The sequence below is a fragment of the Lutjanus erythropterus genome, chromosome 18, assembly GCF_056507025.1.
Source record: "Lutjanus erythropterus isolate fLutEry1 chromosome 18, fLutEry1.hap2, whole genome shotgun sequence".
NCBI lineage: Eukaryota > Metazoa > Chordata > Actinopteri > Lutjaniformes > Lutjanidae > Lutjanus > Lutjanus erythropterus.
The window spans coordinates 32,919,897-32,929,660 of record NC_139334.1 but is presented as its reverse complement, the minus strand read 5'-3'; positions in this window follow the sequence as shown (position 1 = coordinate 32,929,660).

Sequence of the window (9,764 nt, the reverse complement as noted above, 5' to 3'; positions counted from 1 at the left end):
GCTGCATCATCATCTAGCTCCATGCACCGCCTTCATGCCGCCGTTTGATAATATGTTCACAGCAGTGCTTGGCCATCGCAGCCAGACGAGTGCCTCTGAGGCTGATGAAACCATCACTCTGAATAACATCAACATATTACTCCGTTTGCTTTTCTGATACAGACAAGGATGTACAAAGTCAGTGTTTGCCATTTGTGGTGTTTGGTTAGAGCGGCGACAGAAACCATGATGAAACTAGCGTGGAAAAGAGGCTGAACTGGTCCCCGTTCTTCCGTTTTTGAAAACCAACACAGATACTTTTTATTTTAGGACTTGCCATTTTAAGGTAGTCTTCATACACTAAAGCTTGATGTATTCACATGCTACAAAAGTATCAAATGTGTCATTTCCTTCCTGAAAATGGCTGCAATTGTTCACACTTCTGCAACAAAACTGCTGTAAGCTAACAGAATGAATTGTGTTGACGTAGTGCTTTTACACACATTCACAATGACAATCCATGCATGATTCTCACATGTAGCAGAGGTGGGAGATTTGAGTCAAATGACCTGAGGACTTGAGACTCGCTTGACTAACTTTGATGTAAAAACTGGACTTTGATTTATGTCTTGAGGTTTGACTTGGACTTGAGACAAATAACTGGAGAGGGCCTGACGTTTTTAAACTAACTATTTGCATTTTTCTAAAGATTTATCATGGATTTTGCATATTGTTATATCATGATATGTCATAAGTGCTTTTTCCTTGTTTTAAAGGCTGCATACAGTAAAGTAATTTTCTGAATTATATCCACACTACTGATGATTATTTATCAAAAAAATCTCATTGGGTTAATATTTTGCAAAAGCACCAATAGTCATCTCTGTGGTTACATTTACTCATCTTATCACCGTCACAACTTACATGATCAATAATTATCGATGTTGACTGATATGAAACTTTACTATCTTTATAGGTTTGTCAGCTGTTTCACCCAGGCCTTAGTTTAACCTATGTCAGACTTAGCTTTGAATCAAATGCATTTTTTTGAGAAGACATCATTAAAGGGCAAAACATGCAAAAAAAATCAGGAAGTTGACTTCTGGGTGCGTAGTGTTTCTAATTCTGTATCTTCACAGTCTGATACTTCAACAGTTTTATGACAAATTGCAACTTTCTTGACTTGAAAAAATATATTTTAAATTGATAAATATCCTCTGTGTGATACGCAGCACAATTCAAACGGGATCAAAAAGTAGGAAAAAGGAGGGAGCCACCAGGTTTACTTCAAGCACTCTTCCACTGAGCCAAAGATATATTTTTAAAAGTCTTTACTGGTTAGCGCATATCAAGGTTAAAAACCTCACAAGACGCCAACTGGTTTTGACCCACACTGGGCGTGAATGGAAAGAGGAGCCAGCAAGAGTGGAGAGTTGTGATTCCTTATGTAGACAATTAGTGGGCAGGTGGTCAAATCACACCAGCCAATCACACGCTGAATACACCTCATTTAGACAAATAGTGGCCAGGTGGTTAAATCCCTCCAGTTTATCACACATTGAAGACACGTCATACAAACAATTACTGACCATGTGGCCAGATTTCATCAGCATATCCCACAATACACCTACAATAAGTCAGCTATGTGGCAAAACAGTCCAGATTCACAGTAACAGCGATATAGAAGAAATAAGTGCATAAATGCAATAAATGCATGCTTTTTCCTAGTTGACCAGCTTCACCTTGCATTCACCTGGAGCTTACTAGTCTACAACTGTGAGCACCTTGTTTATTCTTTCTTGTTGCTTCTTGGATCAAAAAAATAATTTGGTGATCCAGAGGAAGTCCCCCCCCCCCCCCTCTGGGGACCATGGATGTTTGAGAATTTTATGGCAATCCGTTCAATATTTGTGCAGGTATTTTAGTCTGGACCAAAGAGGTTGATTGTCACAGCAACACATGGCTACATGGCAACAATAGGCTCAAAATAATAGCAGGTAGAATTAAGCGTCTCAGACTTGAGAGACTACTGGTCAAATTCTGATTTGGACCACTTAGAGGTCAAGACCGACAGCTGTCATCACTGTCTTAAATCAAAGGAAAATGTGCGGTTGGATCACAAACATCACAACAACCTCTGATGATGAGTATGGTCAGCTTTAATAAGACATGTCCTTGCCAGTATTTAGTAGGTGGTGTTTTGCAAAACCCTCTGTGGCTTTTTGTATCCATCTTTTTCTGCTGCTGCTAATTGCTGTTTTTTTGCACTGCATTTCCCAGAGATCACCTGCCCACAAAGCAACAGTGAGACATAATTCACTCTTTTGTTTTCTCTGGTCAGCCATCCTAACTACAGAGTTATTCTTCTATTTATTTTGAAATAAAATTTCTTCTGAGGATGATATGGTTGCCAGACTCTTACTTTGGACAGGTTGTGTTTGGATAAGAGATTCCATAAGTGTTCAAAATCACAGATGCCTAAATCACTCTGCTGTCTTTATTAAATCAAAAACACAAATGGGAGTGAATGTGCACTGTGCATGTATCCTGTCATCTATAGGTCAACAAATTCAAAACATCACGATCACAATATGAACCATGACAGAACAATGTGACCTTAAGAAATGAAAGTACTGAAACTAATTGACACATGGCCCAACAAGAAATGATGAGGTGGCCTTTGAAATTAAATTTCATTTGAAAATGCAATACAGAGACACAGTCACAAACAAATCTTTAGTAAATAAAATGACCACAAACAATACACACGATGAACCTGGGGCTTTTGGAGCCTCTGAGGGTCTGGAGCCGTGGGGCAGCTGTCTGCATGGAAATTCAGCCTTGCTCAAGGCGATAAGCTATGACCGCAACGCAACAATAAGGTAACACAATACGCCAAGATGCCTTTATTATGTGCCGGTCACAGAGAGCAGAGAAAACAGTGCATTATTTATAGGCATAATCTGCTTCCAAATATCCCCATATACAGTGTGATCATGCCTCCACTGTAGAAAGCAGCAGTAAATGTGATAGGGTGATAGGGTGAACACACGCCTCGCGTTCCACACAATCTTATCTGTGGTATTCTTCTAATGAGGATGAAAGTCTATCCAGCTTATTGTAATTCAAGATATGAGCTTTGCACTTGCCAGACTCACTTTTTAATAGTCTAGTGTCCTGAGCGATGGACGAGCAAAAGAATACTTAAGTTTAACAACAAAACACTTTGGTCTGCTGCTGGTTTATGCCGGACCCCAAACCTCTGCCACCAGTAAACACTCACACAGAATATTAACTAAGGTATTCTCTGAGGTGTTTAGCCAGAGATCTAATTGCTCGCTGCCTCTCCTCAGGAGACTCTTAACAAGAAGCTTATCAGGTAGGAAGAGAAAGGAAGAAGCAGAGAGTGAGAGGAGAAAGAATAATTTTCAAAATAATGTAAGGATAGTGTTCGGTACTAAAACTCGGTGCCAGCATGGCATCAGTTCTTTTATGAGCGGTACCTATCGGACCACATCGCAACGCAGATTACCGTGCCTCATTCCAGTGTTGCATGTCTGAGCTGCAGACTTAAATAGTTGCCCTCTGGTGCAAAACATGACAGACACATCACCAAACGCGCTAGTTGACATCACCACAACACTCATGTCTCTGGCAGCAGGTGGTGACATGACTGTAGCCTTCTGTTAGCTGGTAGCTAAAGTGTGGCTGTATTTTAGTTTAAAAAATTCACTGTTGTGTGTAAAGAGGGGCAGCATCTGGTGACACAGGGACACACTTGACAGCAGAGATATAGAACGTGCTGGCTGCTTGTGTGACCCCATGCCGAGCTGATCAGTCGGCATGTGGTCACACAAACACTAGATACGACTTGTCTGATGACAACACTGATGATAATCACAGCAGCCTGTAGTCACGTTAGGAAATATGATCATATTTCATATTTGTATTATGTAAGAATTAAAGCTGAAGTTTTAAACTTAAGTTTCTACAATATGAATACAAACTCCAAATTTATTTTACTAGTTTTAGAACCAACTGTTACGTAGTGTTAAAATAGTGCATTTCAGTTAGGTTTTACATATGTGAAAGACAAAGACGAGCCCATTTTTTTTTTATGTCGCTGACCATCATATTATGCTTCTTTTTTAAAGAAGTATTATTTTACAAGTACAATAGCACCGGGACTGGAAAAAACCCAAATGATACCCAACCTTACTTGAGAACCATTTTTAATCTTCTCATTCCTACAACTTCATCCAGGCCCATAGCAGGACTTCCAAAAGATTTTTATTCAGGGTGACATTAAGCATTTGTACTGTTAACTGTTAGCACTGCATGACTAAACTGAATCTAATTATGATAGTGACGCTGTAAAATTCTGTCAAATCATGTCATGGAATTTAAATCTTGCTGAATCTTGCTAGAAACCTCCATGGGCTGGTCGTGTCCAGAAGGGAACACCAGACCCACAAAGGATCCTGTGAGAGTGCTCATTGAAACCCAAAACTATGATCCTTCCCAGACCGTAACCAAGTGTTTACGTCCCTAACACCATCCATATCTTAACCACAGTCTAAAACATAATTAGTTTGCACGATGAAGAAACAACATGTACAGTTCTCATGAGAGTTTTGCAAATCACCTTCTAGATACAATCCCTGGGACTCCCTGGATGGACCCTGAGACCCTTGTTGCCCTGCTGGAGGGAAAGAACCCAAGAGACATCCACAAGGGCCACAAGAAGGTCCAGTGTGAGAGTCCTAGGATAACAACTGAAGGCCTGTGAAACTTGCATTAGGACTACTGGACTCCCCTGTGGCCCAAGTGCAGGTTGTTCCAGGGTCTCTCTGCAAAACTTCCTTTAGGTCTGGGACCTCCACCAGATGCTCAAGGGGGACTACCAGCTAATGTTTTTGTAATGAGGGTTCCAGGGTCAGTAGGTGGAGCCTTAATGGTGCTACTGGGTCTTCAAGGCTACTACTAGGGCCTGTGAACAGTCTTGAAGAGATGGTAGACCTACAGTATACCAGGCCACAGGTCCTACTAGAAGAGTCCTGGGATTGTCACTCATAGGGCCTTGAGTGGAACCCAGCAGGTCTTTGGCAGGACTCAAACTTTTCTTGAGGGCCCAGTTGAGGTGTCAGGGGTCTGCAAGGAGTTCCAAATCACCAGAACTAACATTGAAGACCAAGATCCATCATCAAAGGTCCTTTCTGAGATTGTGAACCCCCCTTAAGAACACTGGGGAACCTCTGCTAGGGCCAGTGAACCCCCTTGTGGGCCTCTCACACAGTCTCAAAGGGCCCTTGGGCACCCTGTGAGGGCCTTGGCAGTCCTCGGCCTCTACATTTAGCACTTCCGCTTCAGCTGAATTCTGTATGTAAAGCCACAGGGGTTGGCTTTTTCTGCCTTTCTACTAATGTCTGCAGAGCCCTGAGAGCTTTTCATGGATGAATGAGGTTAGTGTACACAAAGAGCCACTGCTTTCTGTCCAACTGGTGCCCAACGTCTGGGACTGGACCCAAGAGCGGGCTGTAAGGAGATTAAAAAAAAGGGTGGCTGAATTGTGCGGTAAGAGCACAAGTCAGAAGTAATTACATCGTGATCAATTATTGTTTGTGTGGTCGGAGTTCTGCTCTGAGTGGCAATCAGAAAAACCTCAGGATGAGGAGAAATCAATTACATTTACAGCTAATGTTTGTGTTGCCAGTTGCTTTTGTTTGCTGCTTTCTTGTGACTGGCTATAGTCATGTCTTGATTTCATTCTCTCTGTGCTGGGAGTGTTGACGCTAATGATTTGCGGTGCGCTGAAATGCTTTGACAATGCCGCTGCTCCACCATTCATGTGAGTCCAGCTTACTAGAGTCAGTCAGTGTAAAAGCGGCTGATAAAAATGTGTCTATATGATGGATGAGAAGTCTAAATACAGACTAAATTAACAGAGCCGCTGGACTGATTCTCTGTTTTTGTGGGCAAGGAGTCAAAGTTAAGAACTAAACAACAACCTGCGAGCTAGCAGACGGCTTCCTGGAAAACTAAAACCAGCTTATTTATAAATGTCATTCGCTTCCTTCAGACTCATACTGTACAGCCGAACTTTGTTCAAACCCACAGAACTTTATTTTAAATTCAAGTTAAAGGTTCTATATGACATTCAGTACCACACTAGAGCAACAGCATCTCAGATCAGATCATATGAACGCATCATTTAGTCAATAAAGTGCCATCTGAACACACACTCGCGCAGATCAAATATGGATCAACTGCATTTCATATTTCTTACATCAAATGTTTTCAGAAACATTTTAGTTTAGATCACCCATGAAAAATAAAATGCACCGTCCCTCACTGAATCAATACAGAATGCATTTTGTATTTTCATGCACACCTGCTCTAATGCATACGCTACATTTTCACATGCCTGGAGCGAAATGATAAATAATAAAAGGCAGAAGAGATTCATGAGACGTAGCAGAGAAGTATTAAATCAGAATGACAAGCAGGGTATCTGTCACTCAACAGCACTGTTGCCCTGGATACCGAAACTCGCATGACAGTAAACATACACCAGTTTTTTTTGTTTTGTTTTTTTGTTTTTGTTTTTTAAAGACATTTTAAAGAGATGTGGATTCATCATTATTTTAAGTTTTTTAAAAAGTTAACATACCTAACATGTCAGCAAACAGTGGCTCAGTACACATACAGTAAACAGTGAAGTTACAGAGTAGGGCTTGACAATACGGACAAAATCAAATATCACAATATTGTGACAGTATTGTATGGACAAATATTGGTGTTTTAGAATACAATGCCTACAACAACATTTGCTCTGGATCTCTGAAAAAAAAGATTTTACAGTCCACAGGCACTCATCAGATAAATATTCTAAATAATAATAATGAAAGTGTAGAAATAAACTGTCAACACCCTGTGTTGCACACTGTCAACAGTTTGCAGTGTTTAAACAGCTATATCAAAGTATTAACAGTTATTGCACAGTAGACAATTTTAACACAATATTAACACAAGAGGATTTTCAATAAATAATCATTAGTAATGAGGATATAATGACTAAGAGGGTAAATGCAAATAATAGAACAGCTACAATGGTCTGGTGAGTTCAGAAAATGACAATTCTACTGTAATACAGCTTTTAAAACAGGAAAAAAATGTCATATCACATTATAACAGTATCAAAAATATATAAATATCTGTTATCATGATATCAATGTAATATTGATATGCTGCCCAAACCTGCTCCATAGGTCTGAGGGGAACTGATGAGTGCCATGATAACTCTCAAGTGGTAGAAAGAGTACAGTATTTTCTTGATTAATCAGTTAGTTGTTTGGTCCATAAAATGTCAGATAATTACGAAAAATCTCAATCAGCATTTCCCAAAACCCAGGATGACGTCCTCAAATGTCTTTTTTTGTTCACAACTTAAAGATATTCAGTTTACTCTCAGGAGGAGTAAAATATTCACATTGAAGACTTTTTTTCCCTTAAAAATGAACTCAAACCAACCAAAATCGATTATCAGAATTGCTGGCAATTACTTTAATAATGATGAATGAGACTGTTGCAGCTCTAGTTTGTTAACTTAAATAAAAGTAACAATACAGAGTAGAAACACTGTTAGAAGTTAAAGTCCTGCCTGCCAAGTTCTACTGGACTAAAAGTACAGAAATATTACCAGCAAAAAGTACAGTATTTGAGTAGGTGTACTTAGTTACTTTCCACCACTGTAATTTTCTGTGGATGAACCCTGTCACATCACACACAGTCCTCTGATTCATTAATATTGAAAATATGGATTAATGCAGCTTTAAAGCAGCTGATCAAATCGCAACCTGAATCGGCTTATATCCCCACCAAGTGGAAACTAAAGCTTCAATTTTGTGCTGTGGGTGAAGTGGCCCTTTAAGATTGTAGTCCAGTCAGTCATCCCTCCATTTAATCAGTCACTCAGTTACTGGTCTTGTCTTCTGAGAGTCTGACAATCATAAACTCAGAGTAGTTTCTGCTCAGCCACGCATCAGTCAGTCAGTCTGCGAGGCAGAAAGAGCTGCTGAGGTGAAGCAGCAGTCATCTCCTGCCTGCAGCCACATGTGTCTGAATCCAGCTCCTCTTTAATACCACAGCTGTACAATAAACACTCCCAACATCAACACAAAAATGCAGAGACTACAAAATATGTCTGTGATGTCAGGGAGCAAATAGCATCTTCATTAAATTCCTGTGATATTTCCAGAAGAGCTGTGCCTCAGATCAGCAGAGTCCTGTGATATTTCTACAGTATCTGTATGGTTTGATGTAGAATAAAATGGAGCAGCTAATGGAGAACATCAGGTGGACGTGAGGTAGAGCTACATCCCACACTTGTTCAGTCCCTGTATGAATATTACATGAAGCTCTACAGTCCAACCAGTGAAAATAAGAGGGTCTGTTTAGATTGAGTCAGCTGCTGCAGCTCACAGTAAATGAAGTCCAGTCAGTGATGGAAAGTGTTTCTGTGACTGATTCCAACACTGCAGCTGACAGGACCTGGTGGTTCTGATCAATAATTAATAACTGAAGCCTGTATAGGTATTCTGATCACTTCTAACCACAACTCGTTATAATAAATAAATAATAAATGGTGGCTTTGACTGTCCGTCCGCTCTGTGATGATCCACATTCAACAGGATCAGTAATAAAAAAAAAAGCCCTTCAGTGACAGAACTATTAACAAAACTCCCCCTGATTGTTCTGCAGAGGTAAAAAAAAACACACACACACAGACAGACACACACAGCAGTTCTTTACAGAGACAGACAGACAGACAGAGACGCTGGTTTCTTACCGGATCTGTTCCTTGTGAAGATCTGCATCAAACTGACCAGCAGCTCCCTCCTCTCTCTGTTTCTCTCTCCGGCTCTGTCGCTCACAAATAAGCGTGGTTTGTCTCGCTTCCTGAAGAGCACGCTTTCTGCCTACACACACACACACACACACACACACACACACACACACACACACACACACACACACAGAGAGAGAGAGAGAGAGAGAGAGAGAGAGAGAGAGAGAGAGAGAGAGAGACCGCAATTATATTAAAAAAAACGTGTCAAAATGCAAACCAGCCTGTATGTCATCTATAGAAGCCCATTTCCACCTGTATGATAAAAAACATCCGCGGTAAATCATTAAGTCATAATTCTAAGATGTAGGAAATTAATGTTAATGAATTATGAGGGGAAAATGTCCTGAGATAAAAGGTAGAAATAATGAGACGAAAAGTCCAAATTATGAGATAAAAGAAAATGTTGATAGTATGAAATAAAAAGTAAGAATTTTGAGTTGATAGAGTTGATATTATGAGACGGTCAAAAATATGTGATAACAAGTCATGAGATAAAAAAAAAAAAAACGTGGAGATTATAATGTTTAATTCATGTTCAAAGTGTTTTCTGTGTGTTGAAGTGTATCATCTTATACTCAATATATAAGATATTTCCAGTATTTATATCAGTGAGGTTAAATCCCTCACAGTATAATAACCTATATGTGTATGAAGTAATTTCATCTATACATATTTTTATCTTGGCATCGCCTGCTTGTACACACACTCCTGACATTTACTGAATGTTTGCCACCAGAGTCAAATCCTGTTTGTTTTAAATCAGTATAGTTGAGTGTGTAGGAGATGTGAAGAAGCTCCAGTGATTCAGACTTTCCTACTGCAACAACTTTCCCTCTGCAGTGAGAGTGTAAAGGGTCTTTCCCTCAAACACACACAC